Raw genomic sequence first — 27,904 nt, forward strand, 5'->3', positions numbered from 1 at the left:
GTGGGTGCTATGTCGCATTAGCAAGACCCCCAAAGCACCAATACAGTGGAACCCCCCCACAAGTGACCCCATTTTGCAAACTACACCCCTCAGGGAATTCATCTAGGGCTATAGTGTACATTTCAAACCCCCAGGGGTTTCACCAATTGTGGTACAACTGGGCAGTGAAAATGAAAAATTAAATTTTTTACACAAAAATGCAGTTCTGGCTCAAAAATTTTCATTTTCACAAGGAATGAATGAGACAAAGCACCCCAAAATCTGTGCCCCAATTTCTCCCGAGTACGGCAATGCCTCATGTGTGACCAAAAAATGGCAGGACTCAGAAGGGAAGGAGTGATATTTGGATTTTGCAGCACAGATTCTGGTGGAATGTTGGTGGGTGCTATGTCGCATTAGCAAGACCCCAAAAGCACCAATACAGTAGAACCCCCCCACAAGTGACCCCATTTTGCAAACGTCACCCCTCAGGGAATTCATCTAGGTGTATAGTGTACATTTCAAACCCCCAGGGGTTTCACCAATTGTGGTACAACTGGGCAGTGAAAATGAAAAATTAAATTTTTTACACAAAAATGCAGTTCTGGCTCAAAATTTTTCATTTTCACAAGGAATGAAGGAGACAAAGCACCCCAAAATCTGTGCCCCAATTTCTCCCAAGTACGGCAATGCCTCACATGTGACCAAAAAATACAATTTGGGTGCATGGCAGGACTCAGAAGGGAAGGAGTGATATTTGGATTTTGCAGCACAGATTCTGGTGGAATGTTGGTGGGTGCTATGTCGCATTAGCAAGACCCCCAAAGCACCAATACAGTGGAACCCCCCCACAAGTGACCCCATTTTGCAAACTACACCCATCAGGGAATTCATCTAGGGGTATAGTGTACATTTCAAACCCCCAGGGGTTTCACCAATTTTGATACAACTGGGCTGTGCAAATGAAAAATTACATTTTTTTACACAAAAATGCAGTTCTGGCTCAAAATTTTTCATTTTCACAAGGTATGAAGGAGATAAGGCACCCCAAAATCTGTGCTCCAATTTCTCCCGAGTACGGCAATGCCTCACATGTGACCAAAAAATACCATTTGGGTGCATGGCAGGCAGGGCCGTTTCTAGACTATTTGGTGCCCAGGGCGAAGTTCAAAATTGCGCCCCCCCCCCCCCTAAAAAAGGGGTGTGGCCTCTTAGAAAGGGGCGTGAACTTTGGAAGGTGGTGTGGCTTTGCGGAAAAAAACTACTTTACACCCCAGTTTCGCACAGACATTGGTCACCAAATGAAAAAATATGTCCTGATTCATGCCCCTTAAATTATTTATGTTTCCTCAAAAATACCACTAATACCTTAAGGCACATACCGTTATGCCCATGATACATTATGCTTCACAGTATGATATCGATGCCATCATATACTATGGGTGAAAATGAGAGATTCAGAAAGTGAGAGATTTGGTAAGAAATCTCTAGTTTTTTTTATAGCGGCAATCGTTTACACTGCAAAATCAAACTGGTTTTGCAGTATAAATGATTGCCGCGTTAAAAACAATGGAGATTTCTTACCAAATCTCTCACTTTCTGAATCTCTCATCCTATTAATTTTCACCCAATGGCCCCTATTCTGATCGCAGTACAATTTTTGGGGGGAAATGTGCAAAACCATGTGCACTGCAGGTGGGGCAGATGTAACATGTATAGAGAAAGTTAGATTTGTGTTATTTATTTTGTTTCTGTGCAGGGTAAATACTGGCTGCATTATTTTTTAACTGCACGTTAGATTTCAGTTTCAACACCCCACCCAAATCTAACTCTCTCTGCACATGTTACATCTGCCCCACCTGCAGTGCACATGGTTTTACCCATTTTGAGAACAAATTTGTACTGCGATCAGATCTGAATAAGGGCCAATGTGTCCATACATCAATTGACCTAGTTTGGGAGTACTGGGTCTAAGATAATTATAGAGGTCCAGTGCTAGGTTCTAAGGAATTCCTGTAGCATCTTTTTGGGTTAATAAATATATTTGAAATAAAGCAATTGAAATTAAAAGAAAAAAGTCAAGAGCATTCACTTACACAGTGCACAATAATAATCATTTTATTAGGGCACTACAAACAGAAAACGAAGAAAAGAAAAAAAAAAGCCCTTTGAGGCGCCGGCGAAAAGACAAAATCCCTCCCCCTCCCCTACCCCCTCTCCCTCCCCTACCCCTACCCCCTCTCCCCAAGGCCACAGCAGAAGCAGAAGCACATATTCATCATAATTAGTTACTTACATACATTTAGTCAGCGTGTGGAGTGTGTCTGCTGGCTGCTGACTGTGTCCCTCCGCACTGCAGTGACAGCCTGCCTGCGCATAAGCGGCGAGTACCTCCCTCCTCTGTCCCCTGCTTGGCTAATCTGGACAGAGGAAGGGGGAGGCACTACCCGGCAGTCAGGGGCGTAACAAGAAGGATATGGGCCCCATAGCAAAATCTTGGAAGGGCCCCCTCCCCCAATTGTCACTACTTTGCCCATTGTGGGGGTGTGGGGGGGGGGAAGAGTGATAGACTAAGAGACAGCGGGTGTAGGGGAGAGAGAAAGGGGGAGAGGGCTTTATGGAAAATGAGGGGGAGAGAGAGAATGAGAGGGAAAGAGAGAAGAGCAAGAGGGAAAGGGAGGAGGCGAGTAGGAGTGAGAGTGTTAGCGGGAGATGGTGGGAGAGAGAATATCAGTGAGAGAAAGAGAGGGGGTCAGCAAGAGACAGAGGGAGAGGAAGAGAATGTCAAACGGGGCTAAAGATAGAATGGGCGTCAAGGAGAGAGTATGAGACTGTGCCAGGTAGAGGGGTGGGGGTGAGACCATCGGAGAGGGTATCGGGGAGAGATGGGGCTATAGAGAGGGTGTGTGGTGGGGGTTTGAGAGTACAGGTAAAGAGAGGGGATGGAGTCTGTCAGAGAGAGGGAGGAAAGAGAGAGAGAGAGAGAGAGGGGGAGCATGGGAAAAGAAGTGGGGAGAAGAGAGGATAAAGTCTATGGGCAGAGAGAGAGATAAAGAGAGGGAGATAAAGAGGTGAGAGTGGAGTGGGAGATTGGGTCGAGAGAAGGAGCAGTGGCAGGGGGAAAGAGAGCAGGAGAGCCCCCCCCCCAGTATAGATGGCGCGGTGTGCATCCGTGTACCTCCCCATTTCCCCCACTCCCCTCCCCCTCCAAGAGGAAAGGTGGCACTGTACCTCGGCAGTACTGGGTTCCACTCACCAGTGCCAGGTTACCACTGGATCTCTGCACCGCATGGCCAGGTCCCCGCAACACACTTCTGGTTTTTCACACCGCTGCTCCGGATTTCCATTGCGCACACACACACACACTGCCGCGCCGGGTCTCCTGTCATCAGCCCCGGAAGCAGGACAGGTCAGACAGCACACTCTTGTATTTCGCGCTGTCTGGCTTGTGAGAGTGACGTTGAGCCACAGGAGAGAGGCAGGAGTAGCTGGACCGCCTCCCCCAGTGCTGCGCTGCATCTCAGTTACGCTGCCTTCATTCTATTTCTGTGCGGAAAGGACAGTCACTGGGGGCACGGGACAACAGCGCTAATTTAAAGAATTGACAGGGTGCAGGGGATTGTTACGCCACTGCCAGCAGTCACCACTCGGTGACACAGTGACAGGGCTCCGCCTCCACCGCCGGGTCCACTCTGCTCTGAGTGGTCTCCCCGGCTGAGGCTCCCTCTATGCCCGCCTCCGCTCCTTCAGCCGCCCAGACCAGTCGCTGCTCGGCGCTCACAGACAGTCACAGCCGCCTGTCAGTCTACACATTGTCATTGAGTGACAGGCGGCTGTGGCTGTGTGAGCGCCGAGCGGGGCACCGCACGTAATAACACACTGTTCGCAGGCAGGCTTGTAGCCGCTGCCCGGCGCCCTGCTCTACAACTACAGCTACAGCCAGAGGCAGCATACAGGCGCCTACTACAGGACAGCAGACCAGTCCTGGCAGCATTTAAAAAGCGGGGACGAGCCGTGTGGCGCCCCGGGCAGATGCACGGCTCGTCCCCCTGTAAAAACGGCCCTGATGGCAGGACTCAGAAGGGAAGGAGTGATATTTGGATTTTGCAGCACAGATTCTGGTGGAATGAATGGTGGGTGCTATGTCGCATTAGCAAGACCCCCGAAGCACCAATACAGTGGAACCCCCCCCCACAAGTGACCCCATTTTGCAAACTACACCCCTCAGGGAATTCATCTAGGGCTATAGTGTACATTTCAAACCCCCAGGGGTTTCACCAATTGTGGTACAACTGGGCAGTGAAAATGAAAAATTAAATTTTTTACACAAAAATGCAGTTCTGGCTCAAAATTTTCCATTTTCACAAGGAATGAAGGAGACAAAGCACCCCAAAATCTGTGCCCCAATTTCTCCCGAGTACGGCAATGCCTCATGTGTGACCAAAAAATGGCAGGACTCAGAAGGGAAGGAGTGATATTTGGATTTTGCAGCACAGATTCTGGTGGAATGTTGGTGGGTGCTATGTCGCATTAGCAAGACCCCAAAAGCACCAATACAGTAGAACCCCCCCACAAGTGACCCCATTTTGCAAACTACACCCCTCAGGGTGTATCCTTTATACAGGAATTTGATCCCAATAAAAAAAAAAAAAAAATTATATCAACCCTGTGCCGAAAATGCTGTTCAGTGATGTACGTCACTGATCAGCGCTCAGCGGCCACAGGACACCCACAAAAGCAACGTGGGTGTAAAAAAATTTAAAAAAAATAAACCACAGCACTCTCCAAAAAAAAAACAATTTAAAAAAACTGCAGAAAAAAATTATATCAACCCTGTGCCATAAATGCTGTTCAGTGATGTACGTCACTGATCAGCGCTCAGCGGCCACAGGACACCCACAAAAGCAACGTGGGTGTAAAAACAATTTAAAAAAAATAAACCACAGCACTCTCCAAAAAAAAAAACAATTTAAAAAAACTGCAGAAAAAAATTTATATCAACCCTGTGCCAAAAATGCTGTTCAGTGATTTACGTCACTGATCAGCGCTCAGCGGCCACAGGACACCCACAAAAGCAACGTGGGTGTAAAAACAATTTAAAAAAAATAAACCACAGCACTCTCCAAAAAAAAAAACAATTTAAAAAAACTGCAGAAAAAAAATTATATCTACCCTGTGCCAAAAATGCTGTTCAGTGATGTATGTCACTGATCAGCGCTCAGCGGCCACAGGACACCCACAAAAGCAACGTGGGTGTAAAAACAACACCCCACTGCACTCTCCAAAAAAAAAAAACTGCAGATCAGTGATGCAGTGATGCAACACTGATTAGCAGTGAGGGGCAGCAGGCACACAACTGTGGGTGCAACCTGACAGGGTATATATATATAAAAAAAAAAAACTGGACCCCAAAAAAGGTGCTGATCACTTAGTTTATACTGATCAGCACAAAAGGGGGGCAGCAGGGGGGGCAGCAGTCAGTTGCACAGGCAGCACAACCTTTGGTGCAACTGACAGGTATATATATATAAAAAAAAAAACCTGCACCCCCAAAAAGTTGCTGATCAGCACAGATATACTGATCAGCACAAAAGGGGAGGCAGCAGACACAAAATATAGCACTCTCTATCACTCTCTGTCACTATCTCTCACTATCTCTCACTATCTGTGACTCTATGACACTGCAGCAGCAGCACACAGGAAGTCACAGGATCCAGAAAGCATCCAGCTGCTGGCAGCACGCTACCAGCGGTGATCAGGTAAGTATCAGGCAAGGATCAGGTCAGTATATCACGACAGATTGGCACGGTGACCGCTCTGTACGCAATTCCAGACCGGAATGGCGTCTGCAGCGCAGTCACCGTTAGTTTAAATCACGCGCCATGGCTGTGATTGGTCCGTCGGTCCGACGGACCAATCACAGCCTTGGGGGCAGGTGGGGTGAGGTGGGGTGAGGTGTGGTCATCACCGGTGACCCCCTCACGCCCCCTCCCACCCGGCGGTGATTGATCCCTGTGTTACCGAGCGTCTGATTCGCCGGTAACACAGGAAAACGCTGCGACTGGCTGTTCACATTGAACAGCCAATCACAGCGATCGCCGACGGGGGGGAGGCATCGCCGCCCCCCCTGGGCATGCAGGGACATGTCTGCTGTCAGGGACAGCAGACATGTTTAAACTGTCACCGCGTCTATAGACGCGGTGACAGTTTAAAGTCATGACGTATATATACGTCATGTGTCGGGAAGTACATCCCGGCCATGACGTATATATACGTCAAATGTCGGGAAGGGGTTAATGTTTAAATGTTTAATATCCTTTTGAAGTAAAGTTAACACAAATGCTGAACGCCATTTTCCAGTTATATATAAGTGATGCACAAAAATTTTAATTTCCTTCCAAAGTTGCACAGCCCAAATATTTTGCCGCACACAGCCTTCGTAAAATTAGAGGGAACATTGATTGTGACCTCGCTCTTTTCCCATGTTCACGCAGGGATAGAGGGACAAAGTAAAGCCCTAGTCAGTCATTGACAGCAACCCAATTAACTGTAAAGTATGCAGAGGTTGGCAAATTGTAGACTGGGGAACCAGTAGAGTGCACTGGCCCATGAACAGTGGCTCGTCCTTAAAGATGATTTAATATAGGAACTTATAGTAAGTGCTTATTTTTCAAACCAATTTGCAGAGGAAAAATGGGTGTTTTGGTTGTCAGCATGGCGCTATCTTGCTTTGGCCTATGCTAAATGACAGTGTCCCCTCAGACAGTTAATATTATGTCTGTATTACCTGTATGTATAACATCATCCCCAGATGGCATTACCAGCACAGGAAGCATTGAAAGAAAACCAGTGTCATTCTTAGAATAGCCTAGCCTTATCAAAGAGCTTGACATGTGATTTCTCATAAAAGCAATGACGATCTGACTCTTATCCTCGTATTTCATCAAGAGTCTATAATTGGAGAAGCTGTTATCTATCTCTAGCTCCTAACCTCAAATTTACCCATCACCACTGCTAATATTATCTCTCCTCTTCTTGTGTCATGTCATTATCTCTCTTTTTGTATGCTATCCGTGCTACAATCGCATTGACATCCTCTTTGATGGAAGCTCAGTGTTCAAACACATTATTCAGCTTATGGTGTGCGGGAAAATACAAGAATGAGCCACGTCAAGGGGGGATCCATGAGTCAAATTACGCTATTGCGTCATTTTAGCCCCGCCCACTGCAATGCAATGTCTGAAAAAAAGTCATTGCAAATCGGGGCTAGAATCACTCTGGCCATGCCCCCAAACAAGTAGTCACTCCTGTGGCTCTGCCCCCACCCCTTTGCACTCCAGGCGGCCCGGCCCCCCTGAGCTGGCTGCCCTCAGCCAGAAAGTGGGTACAGTAAGTATGACTAAGGGCCATTTTTATTTGTCATATAGTGATGTTCAAAGCCACCTCTGGCAGGTCTGCATAACTGCAGCCTGTATCCTGTATGTGTTCTGTGAGTAGTAACACCTGTCAAATAATTAGGCCATTAGCACTCTTGTGTCAGGCTGCCCATTTGCAGTGACTCTTCTCATTAAGGGGCTTGTCCTTTCTAACTGTTTTGATAGGGTAATGTTCCCTTTGTAACCCAGCCTGCACTAGTCTCCAGCCTAGTTATTCTCAGTCTAAACCCTGATCCTGTACAGAGGCTGACTAGCCTGTGAAACCCTGACAAACACTGACAAATCCTGTCATGCCTGCAAACCCTGCATACTGTACCTTGAATGACTCTTGCTCTTCAAGAGCCAGTTCCTGTATACTGCTATAATACTTCTGCATATTCTGGTGTACTGTACTGCTGCATAACTCAGCCCGTACCTGCTCTAATAGAGCTTCTGCTTTAGTTCTGTTTGATATTTCTTACAATACTGTATCTCTACCCTCTCATTCTGAGCTTCTGTTTTTGGGTGGGATGCAGTGGCAAAAGCAGGATTTTTAGTGGGGGGGTTTTCATATGTAATCCAAAATCTCCCACTCTACAGCACATTGTAGTAAGTACGGGAGTTTGGGGGAGTGGTAACAGCCCTGAATATTGGTCTTTTAATACAATGGATTCAGTATGGAACACAGAATCAATATTTAACAGTATAGATGGGCTATAGTATAGGCTGTTTCAAACATTTAAATAAGATAAAATTGTCAAGAAATTTTTAAACCTATTATAATAAATAAATTCACAAACATAATAGAACCAGTACTGCACTTCCTCCTGGCAGCTACTCTCTGGTCCATTGCAATGTTTGAGGGCTCAGATCCCCACATACAGTAAATGTGGTAGAAGAAGCTGGTACACTGGGCATGGGCAGTAGCTCTGCTCTGTCCCTTACACTGCATGATGTGGTGGCAGCCCTATTGATCATATTATATAACAGTGCTATTGTCATAATTTAAGGCACTTGCATACCTCCCAACTTCTGCTGAAATGAAATAGGGACACTCGCCGCGCGAACACCCGAAAAGGGGGCGGGGCGTATGTAAATGAGGGAGCCGCTTATGCTAATTAGCCACAACCTCATTTTCATACGAGAATAGAGCGTCTATTCTATTAAATTGGGGGTCTCTCAACTGCCACCCCCCGCAGCGGGACAATGCCTGCCGCGGGTGGGACAGCGGGACAGGACCCGAAAATCGGGGCTGTCCCGCTGTAATCGTGACAGTTGGGAGGTATGGACTTGCTAAGAGGAGGGGGTTTTCCGGGCAACCAGAAACATCAAAGCCCCGAAAATCGGGGCTGTCCCGCTGTAATCGTGACAGTTGGGAGGTATGGACTTGCTAAGAGGAGGGGGGTTTCCGGGCAACCAGATTCATGATAAGAAGCCCATAGGCTTCTATGAGGTATCACCAGATTTTGCTGGTGATATCCCCCCCATTGCAATAACCCGGCGTGCGGGTTTTAGTTACCAAAATGCAGTAAAAAAAAAACCTGATAATGGGGTTCCTATCGCATTTTTGCTTTAGTGCATCCCGCCCTATGTTTTGTGTACATTCTACCGTCTTATAGTGTCATTTATGTACTTGCTCTTATTGAGCCTCTGTATGTCCATGTGTATATTTTCGTGTCGCTATTGCGGATCCTGTCCATTTGCCTGTCCTTAACCAGTGATGTCCACCCTGGTGCCACCCGTAACAGATTGCAGTTGGGAGCTGATTGGCTGGATGTTTTTTCCTCTCCATTTTATCACTTTTTGAAGCTTGATACATCTGGCCCTAAGTGTTATGTAAAAAGATTCAATTACAGCGCTCAGTGCTACCCACACATTACAGTGATCAAAGCTACCACATATTACAGTGATTAATGCTACCCACACATTACAGTGATCAGTGCTACCCACATGTTACAGTGATCAGTGCTACCCACATGTTACAGTGATCAGTACTACCCTCACATTATAGCAATCAGAGCAACGCTCACATTAGAGAGATCAGCGCTACACTCATATTAGAGTATTCAGCTCTACCCTCACATTAGAATAATCAGTTCTACCTTCACATTGCAGCAATTAGCGCTACCCACACAAGAATGATGAGCTCTACCTTACCATTACAGAGATCAGTTCTACCCAGGGCCAGCATTGCCTTGCCCACAGTGGCCAGATCCGCTGGCACACACCCTCCAGCACTGACAGTGCTACAGCCAATGACAGAACATCTTCTCCACTCTGCACTGTTTCCCAGCCACCTGCTGAGCATAGCCCGAAGTTTTGGACTATATTGCTCTCTGACTGATGAGACACACAGCACTCTCCTTGAATTTAAATCTGGTGAAGACATCAGTCGGATAGTTTATATATCCATCCTGAATTTTTGATATCCTGCCAGCCTACACCCATGGGTGTTTGATCCAATTCAGGTACACCTACCATTCGTGATAGAACACATGTTTGATTGATACCTTGTTACCCCTGAGGAAGTCCCTATGGGACGAAAAGCGTAGGGTCTCTCGGAAGTGGTATCTCACATCAAATTTAAGATGCGAACATCTGTATGAAATACATATTTTATATATTTTTTATTGTATGAAATAAAAACTTTTAATTTACTGCTTTATATGTGTGCATATATACAGTTTTGGTGAAACTGCCATCAGCGCACCTCTACACTTTCTTTCTCCCTCTATGTTTTCCTTATACCTCTATTAACAGCGAGGTATTTAGAGGTGCTACTAACCCCACAGCGCAGACAGGGTCCTATATATATGGGACAACGCCCCATATATATCAGTATAAAAAGGACAGCGGCGACTAATTATTGCAAAAACCGATGTGTTCGATAATTAAAAGAAAAGGATATTTATTAAGATGACAATTAAAAATGTGTACACATACTGGACATGTACTAAAAACTACATGAAAGAAGGTGGACACTTAGGGCAGTATTCAATGAGAAAATTCTCCGTGCATGGCGAGCGTTTTATTTCACTCGCCATGCACTCTCCGTGTTTTTGCGGAGATTCTCCATGTTTGGAGATTCTCCGTCACGGCACTTTATACACTATTCAATGTATTTAAGACTCGCCGCCACTCGCGGCGAGTCTTAACTCCTGCAGCGGACGAGCGTCCGCGGCAGGGAGCTTTCAGGGAGCCGGGCTGCTCCAGAGGAATGTGGAGGGGAGGTGGGCTCCCCGGGACCCAGGCAGCACAGGCTGCCCCCCCCTATAGCCAGCGGGGGACCCAGTATTCACTGCACCCGATCGTGCATATTAACGATCGGGTGCAGTGAATATATGAATATCTAATGAGCGGCTCGAGCGCTCCGGCCCCCTGCTGGCTGCACTGTGTAAAAAAAAAAAAATTAAAAAAAAATATATATTTTTTAATTCAATATATATTCATGTGCTATAAGCACATGAATAAAAATAACATTCCCCTTCACAGAAAAAAAAACCTGATTTTTTTACACCAAAATTAAAAAAAACCCCTTTTGGTTCAACCCCTTCCTGACAGAGCCAGTTTTTGCGTTCCTGACAGAGCCCTTTTTTTCAAATCTGACATGTCTCACTTAAGTGGGGATAACTTTTTTTTGCTTTTACTTATCCCAGTGATTTTGAGATTGTTTTTTCGTGACACATTGTACTTCAAATTAGTGGTAAATTTGGGTCGATACAGTCTGTGTTTTTTTGTGAAAAATACCAAAATGTCGTAAAAAAATGGAAAATTTAGCAATTTGCAAAATGTTAAATTTTCTGCTTGTGAGACAAATAATCATACCACTCAAAATAGTTAATAACTAACATAGACCATATGTCTACTTTATGTTTCCATCATTATTTCAACTTCCTTTTAATTTTTTTGGACACTAGGAGGCTTACAATATGAATAGCAAATTCTCAAATTTTCAAGAAAATTTCAAACACTGATTTTTTTAGGGACCAGTTCAGTTCTGATGTGACTTTGAGGGACTTGTATGTGAGACACCCCCATAAATGATACCATTTCAAAAACTGCACCCCTCACAGTATTCAAAACAGCATTTTGGAAGTTTGTTAACCCTTTAGGTGTTTCACAGGAATTAAAACAAAGTGTAGGTGAAATTTCAAAATTTCATTTTTTTTGCAGATTTGCAATTTTAATACATTTTTCTAAGGAACACAGTACATTTTACTAGAGAAATGTGACTAAAAATTTATTCCCCCAATTCTTTTGTTTTCATAAATATCCTATATGTGGCCCTAGTGTGCACGTTGACCAAACCACAGGCTTCATAATAGAAGGAGCACCTACTTGATTTTGGAGCCTCCTTTTTATGAGATTATTTTTTAGGCACCATGTAGGTTTCTAGGCACCATAAGATGCTAAAAGTTAGGAACCCCCCCACAAGTGACCCCATTTTGCAAACTACACCCCTCAGGGAATTCATCTAGGGGTATAGTGTACATTTCAAACCCCCAGGGGTTTCACCAATTGTGGTACAACTGGGCAGTGAAAATGAAAAATTATTTTTTTTACACAAAAATGCAGTTCTGGCTCCAAATTTGTCATTTTCAGAAGGTATGAAGGAGACAAAGCACCCCAAAATCTGTGCCCCAATTTCTCCCGAGTACGGCAATGCCTCACATGTGACCAAAAAATACCATTTGGGTGCATGGCAGGACTCAGAAGGGAAGGAGTGATTTTTGGATTTTGCAGCTCAGATTCTGGTGGAATTTTGGTGGGTGCTATGTCGCATTAGCAAGACCCCCCAAGCACCAATACAGTGGAACCCCCCCACAAGTGACCCCATTTTGCAAACTACACCCCTCAGGGAATTCATCTAGGGGCAGAGGAAATGTGGGATACTCTAAAAAAGGTGCTTGATTCACTAACTATTGAATACATTCCTAAAGTAACTAAAGGTAAATTCAACAAAAAAAAGCCACCATGGTTGGACAAAGAAGTAAGGTCAGCTATCAACAATAAAACCAGAGCCTTTAAATTCTATAAAAATAACTTGAATGAGGAGGCATTCGCAAAATACAAAGAATCAAACAAAACTTGTAAAGGGGTAATCAAAGCAGCTAAAATATTATATGAAGAGTGCATAGCCACTGAAAGCAAAAACAACCCAAAGAAATTTTTTAAATACATAAATAGTAAACGTTTAATTAAGGAAAACATAGGCCCATTAACTGATACTAGTGGAAAAAGTGTTACTGAGGACAAGGGAAAAGCAAAACTGTTAAATGAGTTCTTCTCATCAGTATTTACTAAGGGAGAGCAGACTGTGGAACGAACATTTACCACAAACGGGACAAATAAGCCAGATCTCATTGTGGATTTCACGCCGAAAGAATTAATACTGAGGCTAAGCAAACTCAAAACAAATAAGTCACCAGGGCCAGATGGGATTCATCCGAGGGTATTAATGGAATTAAGGGATGAACTAGCTACCCCCCTACATTATATCTTTAGCAAGTCACTATCGTCAGGTATAGTACCAAAAGATTGGAGAATAGCAGAGGTAGTGCCAATATTCAAAAAAGGAAAAAAGGAAGATCCCGCTAATTACAGACCCGTTAGTTTAACATCAATTGTGGGTAAACTATTTGAAGGATTTTTAAGGGATAGTATCCAGGAATATTTAGATCATCACCTTCTACTCAGTACTAACCAACATGGGTTCGTGAAAAATCGTTCATGCCAAACTAATCTACTAGGGTTCTATGAAGAGGTTAGCAAAAACCTCGATAATGGAAATGCTGTAGATGTGATTTTCCTAGATTTTGCTAAAGCATTTGATACTGTCCCACACAAGAGATTGATTAATAAAATGGAGAACCTAGGATTGGGTGAAAATATCTGCAGATGGGTAGGGAATTGGCTATGTAATAGAGAACAAAGAGTGGTTGTGAATGGTGCCGTATCAGATATGATACCGGTACTAAGTGGAGTGCCCCAGGGTTCGGTTTTGGGGCCCATTTTGTTTAACATTTTTATTAACGATATTGGGATAGGGTTACTCAGCAATGTATCCATCTTTGCGGACGATACAAAACTTAGCAAAGTCATCAAATCACCAGAAGATGTCACCATGCTTCAAAATGATCTTGCAATTCTAGATGAGTGGGCAAAAAAATGGAAGATGAGGTTCAATGTAGATAAATGTAAGGTTATGCACCTTGGGAGACACAACCAGTGTGCAAGTTACAACCTTAGTGGAGAGGAACTGGGTAATTCCATACTTGAAAAGGATCTAGGAGTCCAAATAGACAGCAATCTAGGATGTAGTGCCCATTGTAATGTAGCTACAAAAAAGGCCAACAAAATTCTGGCATGTATTAAGAGGGGAATGGAAACTAGGGACTCAAGGGTAATTATGCCACTATATAAAGCATTGGTGAGACCTCACCTAGAGTACGGAGTACAGTTCTGGGCCCCACACTATAAAAAGGACATCATAGAATTAGAAAAAGTCCAAAGGCGAGCAACAAAGCTTATTAGGGGAATGGAGAATTTAAGCTACGGGGAGAGATTAAGCAATTTGGGACTATTTACATTAGAAAAGAGACGTTTAAGGGGGGACATGCTCAACATGTACAAGTATATCAAGGGCCAATATAAGGAACTGTCACACACCCTATTTTCTACTAGAAAGGAATCTAGGACGCGAGGGCATGAGTATAGATTAGAAGAAAAAAGATTTCATTCAGCTAGTAGAAAGAATTTCTTTACGGTCAGAACAGTCAAACTCTGGAACTCTCTTCCCAGAGAGGTGGTAACGGCTGGCTCATTAAATGCGTTCAAGGCAAAGTTGGACAAACATTTACTGGAGAAAAACATCCATGGGTACAAATAAGAAATATAATTTGTCTGTAAAATACCAGAACCAACCAAATCAGCAATGGATATCTATACCAGGTTGAACTAGATGGACGCAAGTCTTTTTTCAGCCTTACCTACTATGTAATTATGTATAGTGTACATTTCAAACCCCCAGGGGTTTCACCAATTTTGATACAAGTGGGCAGTGAAAATGAAAAATTACATTTTTTTACACAAAAATGCAGTTCTGGCTCAAAATTTTTCATTTTCACAAGGAATGAAGGAGAAAAAGCACCCCAAAATCTGTGCCCCAATTTCTCCCGAGTACGGCAATGCCTCACATGTGACCAAAAAATACCAGTTGGGTGCATGGCAGGACTCAGAAGGGAAGGAGTGATTTTTGGATTTTGCAGCACAGATTTTGGTGGAATGAATGGTGGGTGCTATGTTGCACCAATACAGTGGAACCCCCCCACAAGTCACCCCATTTTGCAAAGTACACCCCTCAGGGAATTCATCTAGGGGTATAGTGTACATTTCAAACCCCCAGGGGTTTCACCAATTTTGATACAAGTGGGCAGTGAAAATGAAAAATTACATTTTTTTACACAAAAATGCAGTTCTGGCTCAAAATTTTTCATTTTCAGAAGGTATGAAGGAGAAAAAGCACCCCAAAATATGTGCCCCAATTTCTCCCGAGTACGGCAATGCCTCACATGTGACCAAAAAATACCAGTTGGGTGCATGGCAGGACTCAGAAGGGAAGGAGTGATTTTTGGATTTTGCAGCTCAGATTCTGGTGGAATTTTGGTGGGTGCTATGTCGCATTAGCAAGACCCCCCAAGCACCAATACAGTGGAACCCCCCCACAAGTGACCCCATTTTGCAAACTACACCCCTCAGGGAATTCATCTAGGGGTATAGTGTACATTTCAAACCCCCAGGGGTTTCACCAATTTTGATACAACTGGGCAGTGAAAATGAAAAATTAAATTTTTTACACAAAAATGCAGTTCTGGCTCAAAATTTTTCATTTTCAGAAGGTATGAAGGAGAAAAAGCACCCCAAAATCTGTGCCCCAATTTCTCCCGAGTACGGCAATGCCTCACATGTGACCAAAAAATACCATTTGGGTGCATGGCAGGACTCAGAAGGGAAGGAGTGATTTTTGGATTTTGCAGCTCAGATTCTGGTGGAATTTTGGTGGGTGCTATGTCGCATTAGCAAGACCCCCCAAGCACCAATACAGTGGAACCCCCCCACAAGTGACCTCATTTTGCAAACTACACCCCTCAGGGAATTCATCTAGGGGTATAGTGTACATTTCAAACCCCCAGGGGTTTCACCAATTTTGATACAAGTGGGCAGTGAAAATGAAAAATTACATTTTTTTACACAAAAATGCAGTTCTGGCTCAAAATTTTTCATTTTCAGAAGGTATGAAGGAGAAAAAGCACCCCAAAATCTGTGCCCCAATTTCTCCCGAGTACGGCAATGCCTCACATGTGACCAAAAAATACCAGTTGGGTGCATGGCAGGACTCAGAAGGGAAGGAGTGATTTTTGGATTTTGCAGCACAGATTTTGGTGGAATGAATGGTGGGTGCTATGTTGCACCAATACAGTGGAACCCCCCCACAAGTCACCCCATTTTGCAAAGTACACCCCTCAGGGAATTCATCTAGGGGTATAGTGTACATTTCAAACCCCCAGGGGTTTCACCAATTTTGATACAAGTGGGCAGTGAAAATGAAAAATTACATTTTTTTACACAAAAATGCAGTTCTGGCTCAAAATTTTTCATTTTCAGAAGGTATGAAGGAGAAAAAGCACCCCAAAATATGTGCCCCAATTTCTCCCGAGTACGGCAATGCCTTACATGTGACCAAAAAATACCAGTTGGGTGCATGGCAGGACTCAGAAGGGAAGGAGTGATTTTTGAATTTTGCAGCTCAGATTCTGGTGGAATTTTGGTGGGTGCTATGTCGCATTAGCAAGACCCCCCAAGCACCAATACAGTGGAACCCCCCCACAAGTGACCCCATTTTGCAAACTACACCCCTCAGGGAATTCATCTAGGGGTATAGTGTACATTTCAAACCCCCAGGGGTTTCACCAATTTTGATACAAGTGGGCAGTGAAAATGAAAAATTACATTTTTTACACAAAAATGCAGTTCTGGCTCAAAATTTTTCATTTTCAGAAGGTATGAAGGAGAAAAAGCACCCCAAAATCTGTGCCCCAATTTCTCCCGAGTACGGCAATGCCTCACATGTGACCAAAAAATACCATTTGGGTGCATGGCAGGACTCAGAAGGGAAGGAGTGATTTTTGGATTTTGCAGCTCAGATTCTGGTGGAATTTTGGTGGGTGCTATGTCGCATTAGCAAGACCCCCCAAGCACCAATACAGTGGAACCCCCCCCACAAGTGACCCCATTTTGCAAACTACACCCCTCAGGGAATTCATCTAGGGGTATAGTGTACATTTCAAACCCCCAGGGGTTTCACCAATTTTGATACAACTGGGCAGTGAAAATGAAAAATTACATTTTTTACACAAAAATGCAGTTCTGGCTCAAAATTTTTCATTTTCAGAAGGTATGAAGGAGAAAAAGCACCCCAAAATCTGTGCCCCAATTTCTCCCGAGTACGGCAATGCCTCACATGTGACCAAAAAATACCAGTTGGGTGCATGGCAGGACTCAGAAGGGAAGGAGTGATTTTTGGATTTTGCAGCACAGATTTTGGTGGAATGAATGGTGGGTGCTATGTTGCACCTATACAGTGGAACCCCCCTACAAGTCACCCCATTTTGCAAAGTACACCCCTCAGGGAATTCATCTAGGGGTATAGTGTACATTTCAAACCCCCAGGGGTTTCACCAATTTTGATACAAGTGGGCAGTGAAAATGAAAAATTACATTTTTTTACACAAAAATGCAGTTCTGGCTCAAAATTTTTCATTTTCAGAAGGAATGAAGGAGACAAAGCACCCCAAAATCTGTGCCCCAATTTCTCCCGAGTACGGCAATGCCTCATGTGTGACCAAAAAGTGGCAGGACTCAGAAGGGAAGGAGTGATATTTGGATTTTGCAGCACACAGGCCCTTATTCTGGTTGGTGCGGTCAGAGCCGCACACGGGGCTCCGACCGCACAAACCAAGGGCCGCCCACCGGACGGATCGCCACGGCCGTCCGTACACGGACGGCTGGCGATCCGCACAAAAATGGTGGAGGCTACGCCTCCACCATGGTGGGAGCTGCCCCCTGCCTTCGATGGTCGACGACCATCGAAGGCAGGCCCGCACGCCGCGGCAGCTCCCGCAAGCTCAGACCACACGGACAATCGTCCGTGTGGGAGCTTGTAAGGGGGCTGAAAGCTGACATCCGGCGACGTCAGCTTTCCGCCCCCATGTCATGGTAATGAGGGCGTCATGCCCTCATTACCATGCATACGCCCCGCGTTTTCATGGGAACGCCCATGAAACGCGGGGCGTACACATAGGGAAATGAGGGGCTGAAGCCCCTCACGCCCCTATACGCCCCCTTTGCGGCGGACGAAATCCGTCTGCGGCGAAGGGGGCTGCACATGCGCAGAATGACCTCTGCGCATGTGCAGACCACAAACATCGGCGGTACGGCCGCACGCGGGCCGTACCGTGCCGATCTGAATAAGGGCCAAATTCTGGTGGAATGATGGTGGGTGCTATGTCGCATTAGCAAGACCCCCAAAGCACCAATACAGTGGAACCCCCCCACAAGTGACCCCATTTTGCAAAGTACACCCCTCAGGGAATTCATCTAGGGGTATAGTGTACATTTCAAACCCCCAGGGGTTTCACCAATTTTGATACAAGTGGGCAGTGAAAATGAAAAATTACATTTTTTTACACAAAAATGCAGTTCTGGCTCAAAATTTTTCATTTTCAGAAGGTATGAAGGAGAAAAAGCACCCCAAAATATGTGCCCCAATTTCTCCCGAGTACGGCAATGCCTCACATGTGACCAAAAAATACCATTTGGGTGCATGGCAGGACTCAGAAGGGAAGGAGTGATTTTTGGATTTTGCGGCTCAGATTCTGGTGGAATGAATGGTGGGTGCTATGTGGCATTAGCAAGACCCCCGAAGCACGGTGAAATTATGAACCTAAAAATCCATAGATGTGTGGTATATTTTAAAACACTCCTTTATACATAGGCCGGGTTTGTCGGGGCAAGTGTCACACTGGAAAATAGTTTGCTTTCTTATTCCCTTTTTATAGCAAACTTTGCACCTTTTTTGTGTCCTGCCCTTTTTTCCAGTGGAGGGGATTTCATCAGGAAAATGCTGCCCTGGTACAATACGGGGGCCAGTACTAGAAGTACTGGGGCCCTCTGCCTGCTGGTTCCCAAATATTAGGCCCTTTATGACTTCCTCTTGAAAGTGCATAAATGTCCCCCTCTGGCCGGTAGAACGGAATAGCACGTAAGCGTTATACAGTGCCATCTGGATGATATACACGGCCAGCTTCTTGTACCAGATTTTTGTTTTCCGCAGGGCACTGTACGGCTTCAGTACCTGATCTGAAAGATCCACTCCGCCCATGTACCTATTGTAATCCAGGATACAATTAGGTTTTGAGGTGTGGGTACTGGTACCTCGTACAGGGACGGAGGTGGTACTGTCTCCGTGAATTGTTGTCAGTATAAGGACATCCCTCTTGTCCTTATATTTGACCAACAACATATTTTCGGTGCATATTCCCCTGCTTTCACCCCTTCTCATTACTTGGGCAATGTGCGTTTTTGGGAGGCCTCTTTGGTTCTTGCGCACAGTACCGCAAGCTGCTGTACCTCTTGAACCAAGGGCCTTAAACAGGGGGATGCTGGTGTAAAAGTTATCCACATATAGGTGATAACCTTTATCCAGGAAGGGGTGCACTAAATCCCAGACAATTTTTCCACTAACACCTACGAGGGAGGGGGGGCATTCTGGCGGTTCAATTCTTGAATCCTTCCCTTCATATACCCTAAACCTGTGAGTGTACCCTGAGGTGCTTTCACACAGCTTATACATTTTTATGCCATACCTTGCCCTCTTACTGGGAAGGTACTGGCGGAATTTAACCCTTCCTTTAAAATGTATAAGGGACTCGTCTATGCAATTGAATTTATCTGGGATGTACATGTCTTCAAATTTGGCACTGAAATGATCAATGACCGGCCTGACTTTGAATAGCCGGTCAAAGGTGGGATCATCTCTGGGTGGGCACTGTGCATTATCGTTGTAATGCAAAAATTTAAGGATCGTCTCAAATCGAGCCCGGGGCATGGCCATACGGTAAAATGGGGTGCTGTACAGAACATCTGTACTCCAATATTGCCTAATTTCTGGCTTTTTTACTATGCCCATATGAAACACCAGACCCCAAAACGTCATCATCTCTACTGCATCTACAGGGGTCCACCTAGCAAATGATGACGTGGGGTTTTGAGCAATAAACTGCTGGGCATATAAATTAGTTTGGTCCACCATTAAATTTATAAAATCATCAGAGAAAAATAATTTGAAAAAGTCAATTTCTCTGAGACCTGTGGAATCAAATTGGATTCCTGGCATGGCCAAAAACTCAGGAACCTGGGGCTCAAAATTGTCTGGTGGTGGGGTCCATACGAGATCAATTATTGGGGGGGGGGTCTCAGCTGCTCTACGGGGGCGTCTTTGAGGGGGACCCTCATCACCAGAGGAGGAAGAGGAGCTTAAGGCGAATCCTTCAAATTCCCCGCTTGCATCACTGGCTGTGTCAGAGTCAGAAGCAAGCATGGCATATGCCTCCTCCGCTGAATAAATTCTTCTGGATGACTGGGATGACATTTGGGATGACATTTGGGATGCCATTTTTATTTTTGTGTTACTGGTAGTGAAATGTTTCAACACGTGTATAGTGTAGGGGGGGGTACAAACTTTATTTCAACCCGGGGGGTATGTAGTGTGTAGTGTGTATGTAGTGCAGAAAAAAAAAATACTTTATACAAAAAAAAAAAATTGAAGGGGTTAAAAAAAAAAAAAATTGAAGGGGTTAAAAAAAAAATTGAAGGGGTTAAAAAAAAAAATTGAAGGGGTTAAAAAAAAAAATTGAAGGGGTTAAAAAAAAAAAAAAAAGGTCCTGCGCCAAAAATTAAGCACAGATGTTGGTCAGTAACGTCCGTCACTGAACAGCGCTCAAAGGCAACAGGAATTTGATCAAAAAAAAAAAAAAAAATAGATCAACCCTGTGCCGAAAAAGATGATCAGTGATGTACGTCACTGATCAGCGCACAGCGGCCACAGGACACCCACAAAATCACAGTGTGTGTAAAAAAAAAAATAAAAAAAGACCCCACAGCACACACAAAAAAAAAAAAGGTGATCAGTGATGCGACACTGATTACCAGTGAGGGGCAGCAGGTGCACAACCTTTGGTGCAACTGACAGTGCAACTGGCAGGTATATATAAAAAAAAAAAAAACCTCTGCACCCCCAAAAAGTTGCTGATCACCTCAGATATAGTGATCAGCACAAAAGGCGGGGGCAGCAGACACAAAATTTAGCACTCTCTATCACTCTCTGTCACTATCTCTCTCTATCTCTCTATCTCTCACTATCTAACACTCTATGACACTGCAGCGGCAGCAGTGACAGGTATATATATATATAAAAAAAAACCTGCGCCCCCAAAAAGTTGCTGATCAGTTAATTTATACTGATCAGCACAAAAGGGGGGGCAGCAGTCAGTTATATAAAAAATATATAGCACAATCTGTCACTATCTCTATCTCTCTCTCTCTATCTCTCTCTATCTCTCTCTATCTCTCTATCTATAACTATCACACTGCAGCAGCACAAAATATAGCACTCTCTGTCACTAGGCCTCTATCTCTCTCTCTCTATCTCTCTCTATCTCTCTCTATCTCTCTCTATCTCTCTATCTCTCTATAACTATATCACACTGCAGCAGCACAAAATATAGCACTCTCTGACACTATCTCTCTCTATCTCTCTCTATCTAACTAACGCTATTACACTGCAGCAGCACAAGTTCACAACACAGGAAGTCACAAGTAACAGGATCCAGGAAGCATCCAGCACACTACAAGCAGGCAAGATATTTGCAAGGATCAGGTAAGTATTTTGCAAGGTTCTGGTCAGTATATCGCGGCAGCTAGGCACGGTGACCGCACTGCACGCAATTCCAGACCGGAATGGCGTCTGCAGTGCAGTCACCGTTAGTTTAAACCCCCCTCCATGGCTGTGATTGGTCCGTCGGTCCGACGGACCAATCACGGCCTTTGGGGGCGGGCGGGGTGAGGTGGGGTGACACCAGTGTCACCCTTACACCCCGCGGTGATTGGTGCTGTACTTTACAGCACCAATCACCTCCGATCGCGTGTCACCGGCGAACGTTATTCGCCGGTGACACAGAAAACGCTGTAATTGGCTGTTCACACTGAACAGCCAATCACAGCGATCGCCGACGGGGGGGCGGCATCGCAGCCCCCCCTGGGCATGCACGGACATGTCTGCTGTCAGGGACAGCAGACATGTTGAAACTGTCACCGCGTCTATAGACGCGGTGACAGTTAAATGCCATGACGTACATTTACGCCATGTGTCGGGAAGTACTTCCCGACCATGACGTAAATGTACGTCAATTGTCGGGAAGGGGTTAAAAGTTCACATTCCAGATCTCCATCAAAAGATGGAGAATTTCTACACGGAGAGAGACGTCGAAAATCACTTAGAAAGACGGAGATTATTTCACATTGAATAGGGTGGTTCACTTTTGGAGAGCAAAATGCTCCGTCCAAGGCGAAAAAAGCAAAAATTCTCCATAAAACACGGAGAATTTTTCTCATTGAATACTGCCCTTAAAGGTAAATAAAAGCAATAAGATAAGTTGTGCAAACAAATTCAATAAAGTGCTTATCTTAGGAGATGGTGGGAGGTAGATCACCCAACGCGTTTCGTCTATGTGACTTCAAGGGGTCCCCTTGATGAAGTCACATAGACGAAAACCTTCTTTTATGTAGTTTTTAGTACATGTCCAGTATGTGTACACATTTTTAATTGTCATCTTAATAAATATCCTTTTCTTTTAATTATCTAACACATCGGTTTTTTGCAATAATTAGTTGCCGCTGTCTTTTTATACTGATAGATATATATAAATATATATATATTTGATGTGATTTTTTTTAGGATATTGCGCTACTTATTAGAGGCAAATAGTAATACATGCCATATTGCTGATCAAATCTATCCCTGTTATTGTGCAGTTCTATCTTTTACAATCATTCCATAATCGGTTGGTGTGTGAATTCAGGTCTGAATAACCCCCCTGGGAATGGATTAGTGTGCCTAGCGCAACAATAGCAGAGCAAAGCACCATGACAAAAGCATGGTAAGCAAAGCAAGTGATGGGAGGGTACGTGCTACACTAATAGGGGTCCATGAACAGATGACTTAAAAATTTTTTTGAAAACTCATGTCGAACTTGTCCATGCTGACCTATTGTTTGCGTTGACCTTTTACTGATGTCAACCTGTTACATGTTGACTTTGTGTCTGTTGACCCTATGAGCCACACCCCTTAAAAATGGGTGTGAATGAATAGATCTACACTGACTAAATATACTATGAATAGGTTGACCCTATATAGTCGACATACAATGGGTTCAACAGGTCCAAGTGGTCGACAAGTAAAAGGTTGACTGTGTCTAAGGTCGACAGGTGCAAAAGGTCAACAAGGTCAAAAAGTTGGCATGTGAGTGGTCAACACAGTGGTCAGTGGTAAAAACAATAACAAAAATATCATGTCAATCTTTTGAACCTGTCGACCATAGACACAGATGACCTTTTAAATGTTGATATTTTGTCCCTGTTGACCTATTGCATGTCGACCATATGGTGCCCACCTATTGACTTCCTACCTAGAACTGTTGACCTATACCATGGGTCTTCAAACTGTGGCCCTCCAGAATTGTGAAACTACAAATCCCAGCATGCCTTGCCACAGTTTTGCTATAAGGGAGTGTTAAAACTGTGGCAAGGCATGCTGGGATTTGTAGTTTCACAACATCTGGAGGGCCACAGTTTGAAGACCCAATGACCTATACAGTGGAATCCAATTATTATTACGTCCGCCAGTCTCGTCAGTCTCGTCAGTCAATGTGATATTATTACATAATGACGCACTTTGGTAATGCAAGAGAAATGTACACAAACTTTCACTTCTTCTTCTTAAAGATTTTTTGTCATGCTCTGTGTCCGAGCTTTTCATTTCCAGTGAAAGAGAAGCAGAACTGGCCAAGATATCCATCATTCATAACAATATAATTGTGTCAGTACAGCGGGAGATTCCTTAGGGGTAAATTTAATAAAGCATCTTAAAATGATTTCTATCATTTTCTAGGATGTAATAGAGAAATAAATCAGAGGCTGGGGCACACTAGCATGGACCCTCAGAGTTTTATTGGCATGCCCATAAAAACAGTGGGCATGCCCATAGCAATGTTGAGAGTGCCCTGCACAATGCAGGCATCCCTTTGCTTACTAGGGGCGGGCGCATGATGTCCGCACCTGCCCGGAAATTATAAAACCCTTGCAGCTGTCGAGTGACTGCTGGGTTATGTGGCAGCGGCGAAAGGTGGGGAGAGGAGTAAAGATCATGCGATGGCAAGTAACCATTAGATGGTTTTTCCTCTGTGCAAGCGCTTGCAAACACATGTGAAACTGTACACATCCATTTGTATCCCTGCACAGGGGCGAGTTAGCCAGGGGAGTGTGTGTTCGGCGGAGGAACCTTAACCTGTTCACTGGGCTGCGAACATGGGCATCCCACTGAGCATGTCTGAATTGGGCCCATGGTCAACATGGGGAGGTGTGGCCCAGTGACGTGTGGTGAGGTCAGTGGCTGGTGAGGCTGAAGTCCTGCCACCACCGCTCTCTCCCTCTTGGCCTGTACAGTAATATTCCAATATGTATTATTACATATTGTACAAACCTACAGTATGGCATTACCTATTTCTTACCCCCTATAGTGACCAATTATATTAACTGTATAGTATATAAGAACACAATGATAAAATAAGGGGCATCTGCAGTCACAGAGCAGTACTGACATGGGTTGTCAGCTCATATTCCCCATAGCCGGTACATTCACCAGGGATGTGTAAAGTGAGTGCATGAAATATTGTGCCTGGACTTGTTCTGCCCTGTAGTATAGTACCACACTATACACATGTGGGGGTACCCAGGTCCCATTAGCATCATTATATGGCATCCACACTACAACAGGGCATGCAACAGGTAAAGCTGGGGTGAAATTACAGGGTACTCAAAGAGAATCCTATCCAGAAGCGGCATGAGTGTCTGACCCTGGCAGAGGTGGTGAGCGCTAGGACGACAGACCCCAAGAGATGGCATGGGAACAGATGCGGTACTCACGAAAGGAGGAACAGGCTGCAATGGCGAGGCTCAGGTCCTGGAGGATGAAATTAGCAGCAGGATTCAGGGAATGGGTGCCGGTGCCAGAAGGAATTTAGCAGGCACTTAGCAGCAGGTGGAGGAACTTCCACAACTAGCGGCTAGCCCAGGACCAGCCGCGAAAGGAGCTGACAGGAAGGGAATGAGCTGCAACCCTGAAACCATTCCCACAGCTTGTTGAGTAGTGCCAGAGCCTCACCAGACTGGGCAGTGGGCAGCCAGGCTCCTGCCTTGCGGAACCAGAATGCAGACTGGCACAGCCTGGAGTATCACATATAGGATCAGGTGCCCAGGAGCTACAGCAGGTACACCTAACCCCACACAGGGGTGTGCAATTGGCCCGGGTAGTATCCCCACCGCGGCAGAAGGAGACTAGGTAGGGCGCTACAGTATAGAAGCTCTGGCCCAATCACATCAGCTTCAGTGACAGGGACTGCTTTCATATTGGCTGAAAGCACTTCCTCTGTCACTGAGGCACTTGTGAAGGTGCCGCTTTTAATAGTTTTTGATGGGCTTTTACAGCCCTCGGCTTGTCCCCACCCCCTGCCCGCCCCCTGCTTCCAGCTATTCTAATGGGAAGCTGGAGGCACTGCTTTTTGTGCCACCAAAATCAATTTAAATTGGCTATGCAGCAATAAAAATGATTAGATTAATATAAGGAAGATACTTATGACAGAATGTGTCATAAGTATATTCTTTGTATTATTTTAATCAATAATGACAGGGGAGCCACTGACTCCCCTGCCTCCCCTGACTGCATGTCTCTGGTGTGGCCAGACCCCCTCCAGATACTTTATGTACTGCTGTGAATTGGGTGGTGGTGGTGGTGGGGAATAGCTCCCCACCACCCCTCACATCATGCAGGCAGTGCCAGATTAAGCCTTCGGGGGGCCCGGGACACTTCAGAAAGGGGGGTCCCCTTGCACTTGTCATTACTGGCCGCAAACTGCATGGGAGCATATTACACTGTCAAAACACAGAGTAAAGGCAGTATAAACTTGGTCAATGGGTAACTGCATATATACATATATACATACCACATGAAAAGTCTGTGTTTGTCTCTCTGCACCTTACTCTGTAGGACTATAGGAGACCTCACAGGCTCAGTGCTGCCTCTGATTAAAACCCCTCCCATTACTAGGCTGCTGCTGCTGCTGTCCACATGGGCCTGAGAAGCATGTAATGAGCTCCACCAATCAGAGCTCAGCACAAACCTCTCAGCCTCTGCCCTCTTGTGAAAAGTGTCATTGAACTTAGTCAACCCAGTAATGCACTGCACACTGCAGTCAGTGTACCTTGGCACCCAATGCTCAGCACCATTAATCATTGTCACATTGGCAGATAGAAGTTGCAGCACTACCCCACTCCCATGCACAAAACTTTTATCTAAAAAAAAAAAAAATAACATGCCAACCACAGGGTGCCCCTAGCTAGAGGGGATCTCAGGGGTACTGACCCCTCCCCCCCCTTAATCCGGCCCTCCATGCAGGTATAGAGAGGCAGAAGTGGAAGTGGAATGGGCCCCTTCAACAGGCCTGGGTAAAAAGTACCCAATTGTGCACCATCATATACAGCACCTGCAACATCACATATTTTGATTCAACCTATAGAACGCCAGATCACGACCACTGAGCCCAAATGGACTGGCCCTTTAAAGTGTTAAGGTGCCCACACACGCACCGATGCCGGCGGTGCAATGCTATGCGATGGGGTGCGTGCTCCCGCGGCACCTCATCGCACAGTACAAAAAGTATGTGCTGCACATACTTTTTATACTAGCTTTTTATAGCATAGCATTGCATCGCATACACATCGCATGCACAAGGCATACGATGCGATGCTATGTGTGCTAGTTAAGCCCACAACGCACACCGGGAACGGTGTGTGTGTGGGCACCTTTACAGTGGATAATTGTAACAATAATTAGAACAGTCTTCTAATTACTGATATAACAAATAATAACAGTCTACAACTGAGGGATTTATTTACAAAGCATTGATGTTTATTGCCTGATATTTAAAAATGAAATGCACAAATAAGTCCTGTTTACAGAGATGCTCACCCGTGTCTCAGATCCACTGCTTTATGTACAAAAGGTGCAACATCGGGAACATCGGTCACACCTTCGAGCAACACTATGGTGTCTCAGAAGGTCCGTCTCAACGATGGCGCCATTTTCCAACTGCAACTGCAAAAAAAGAAAAAAATCACAGTGGTTAACTGGGAAAACGGTAGCATTGCCTGCAGTTTTGTAGCCACCCCCTGTAACCTCCTGTGCAGAGTCTTATTATGGTGAATAGTGTGCAGGGCTAACATGAGTGTACATATTTTATGATTATTCAAACTTATACATGTTTCTGATATGAAGACCTCCACTCAGGGTAATCGGGCATCATGGGAATTCATCGCTGCCACATATGCAGAGAAATGCCATTATGTTACAACAACTGCTGTCACATAGATACTTTACCCTAATAAGGAAAGGAAAGTAATGACAAAATATATGATTGTTTCTCTTAACCAACTGTGTGTTTTCCTAGTCTCATTAGTTTCCTGCAATCTGGGAGAATGAGAAATTGCAGTTTCATTACAGAATTGTAAAATAATCTAGAAAGTGACTACAGTATCGTAGACATTAGAAAGTGACTATAGTATCGCAGACATTAGAAAGTGACTACAGTATCGCAGACATTAGAAAGTGACTATAGTATCGCAGACATTCTTTTACAGAATGTCATGCAAAAAGGAAACAACTACAGTATATCCCATTAAATATATTCCAATACATTTGCTAATTTAGCTTTCTTATACGTGTGTGTAACGCTGTCTTCTGCACTGAGTATGTGCATAGGCGTGCCCACGGGGGGTGCCGGGGGTGCACAGGCACCTTCTAATGACCTCCTCCATGATTGCAGCACATCCTAATCTGAGCCCTCCGGCTCAGGGTAACAGCGAGGACAAGTAGACTGAGACGCAATTTACACTGGCAGCAGCAGGTCGGAGGACCGGGGCTGCCTGTCAACTGTGGTCACGCCCCTCAGTGCATTACTGGTCCCGCTGCCTCACGCTGGTCACGCTGCCTTGAATGACAGCTAGGCAGGCACATCAGTATGGCCGCAGATAATGGATGAAGAAGAGCGGGAGCGCGTCCA

General features: G+C 44.8%; 1 long non-coding RNA gene across 1 annotated transcript in view; it reads right to left on the reverse strand.

The window, feature by feature from the left end:
- LOC146079724 (uncharacterized) overlaps window positions 1–27,904 on the reverse strand; it is a 56,033-nt gene that overhangs the window by 24,113 nt on the left and 4,016 nt on the right. The window contains exon 2 of the long non-coding RNA XR_014474718.1: window positions 26,815–26,940. This is a non-coding gene — a long non-coding RNA (uncharacterized LOC146079724). The remainder of the gene's footprint in view (window positions 1–26,814; window positions 26,941–27,904) is intronic.

Source organism: Crinia signifera, chromosome 5 (genome assembly GCF_055691185.1).
Source record: "Crinia signifera chromosome 5, ASM5569118v1, whole genome shotgun sequence".
Classification (NCBI taxonomy): Eukaryota; Metazoa; Chordata; class Amphibia; order Anura; family Myobatrachidae; genus Crinia; species Crinia signifera.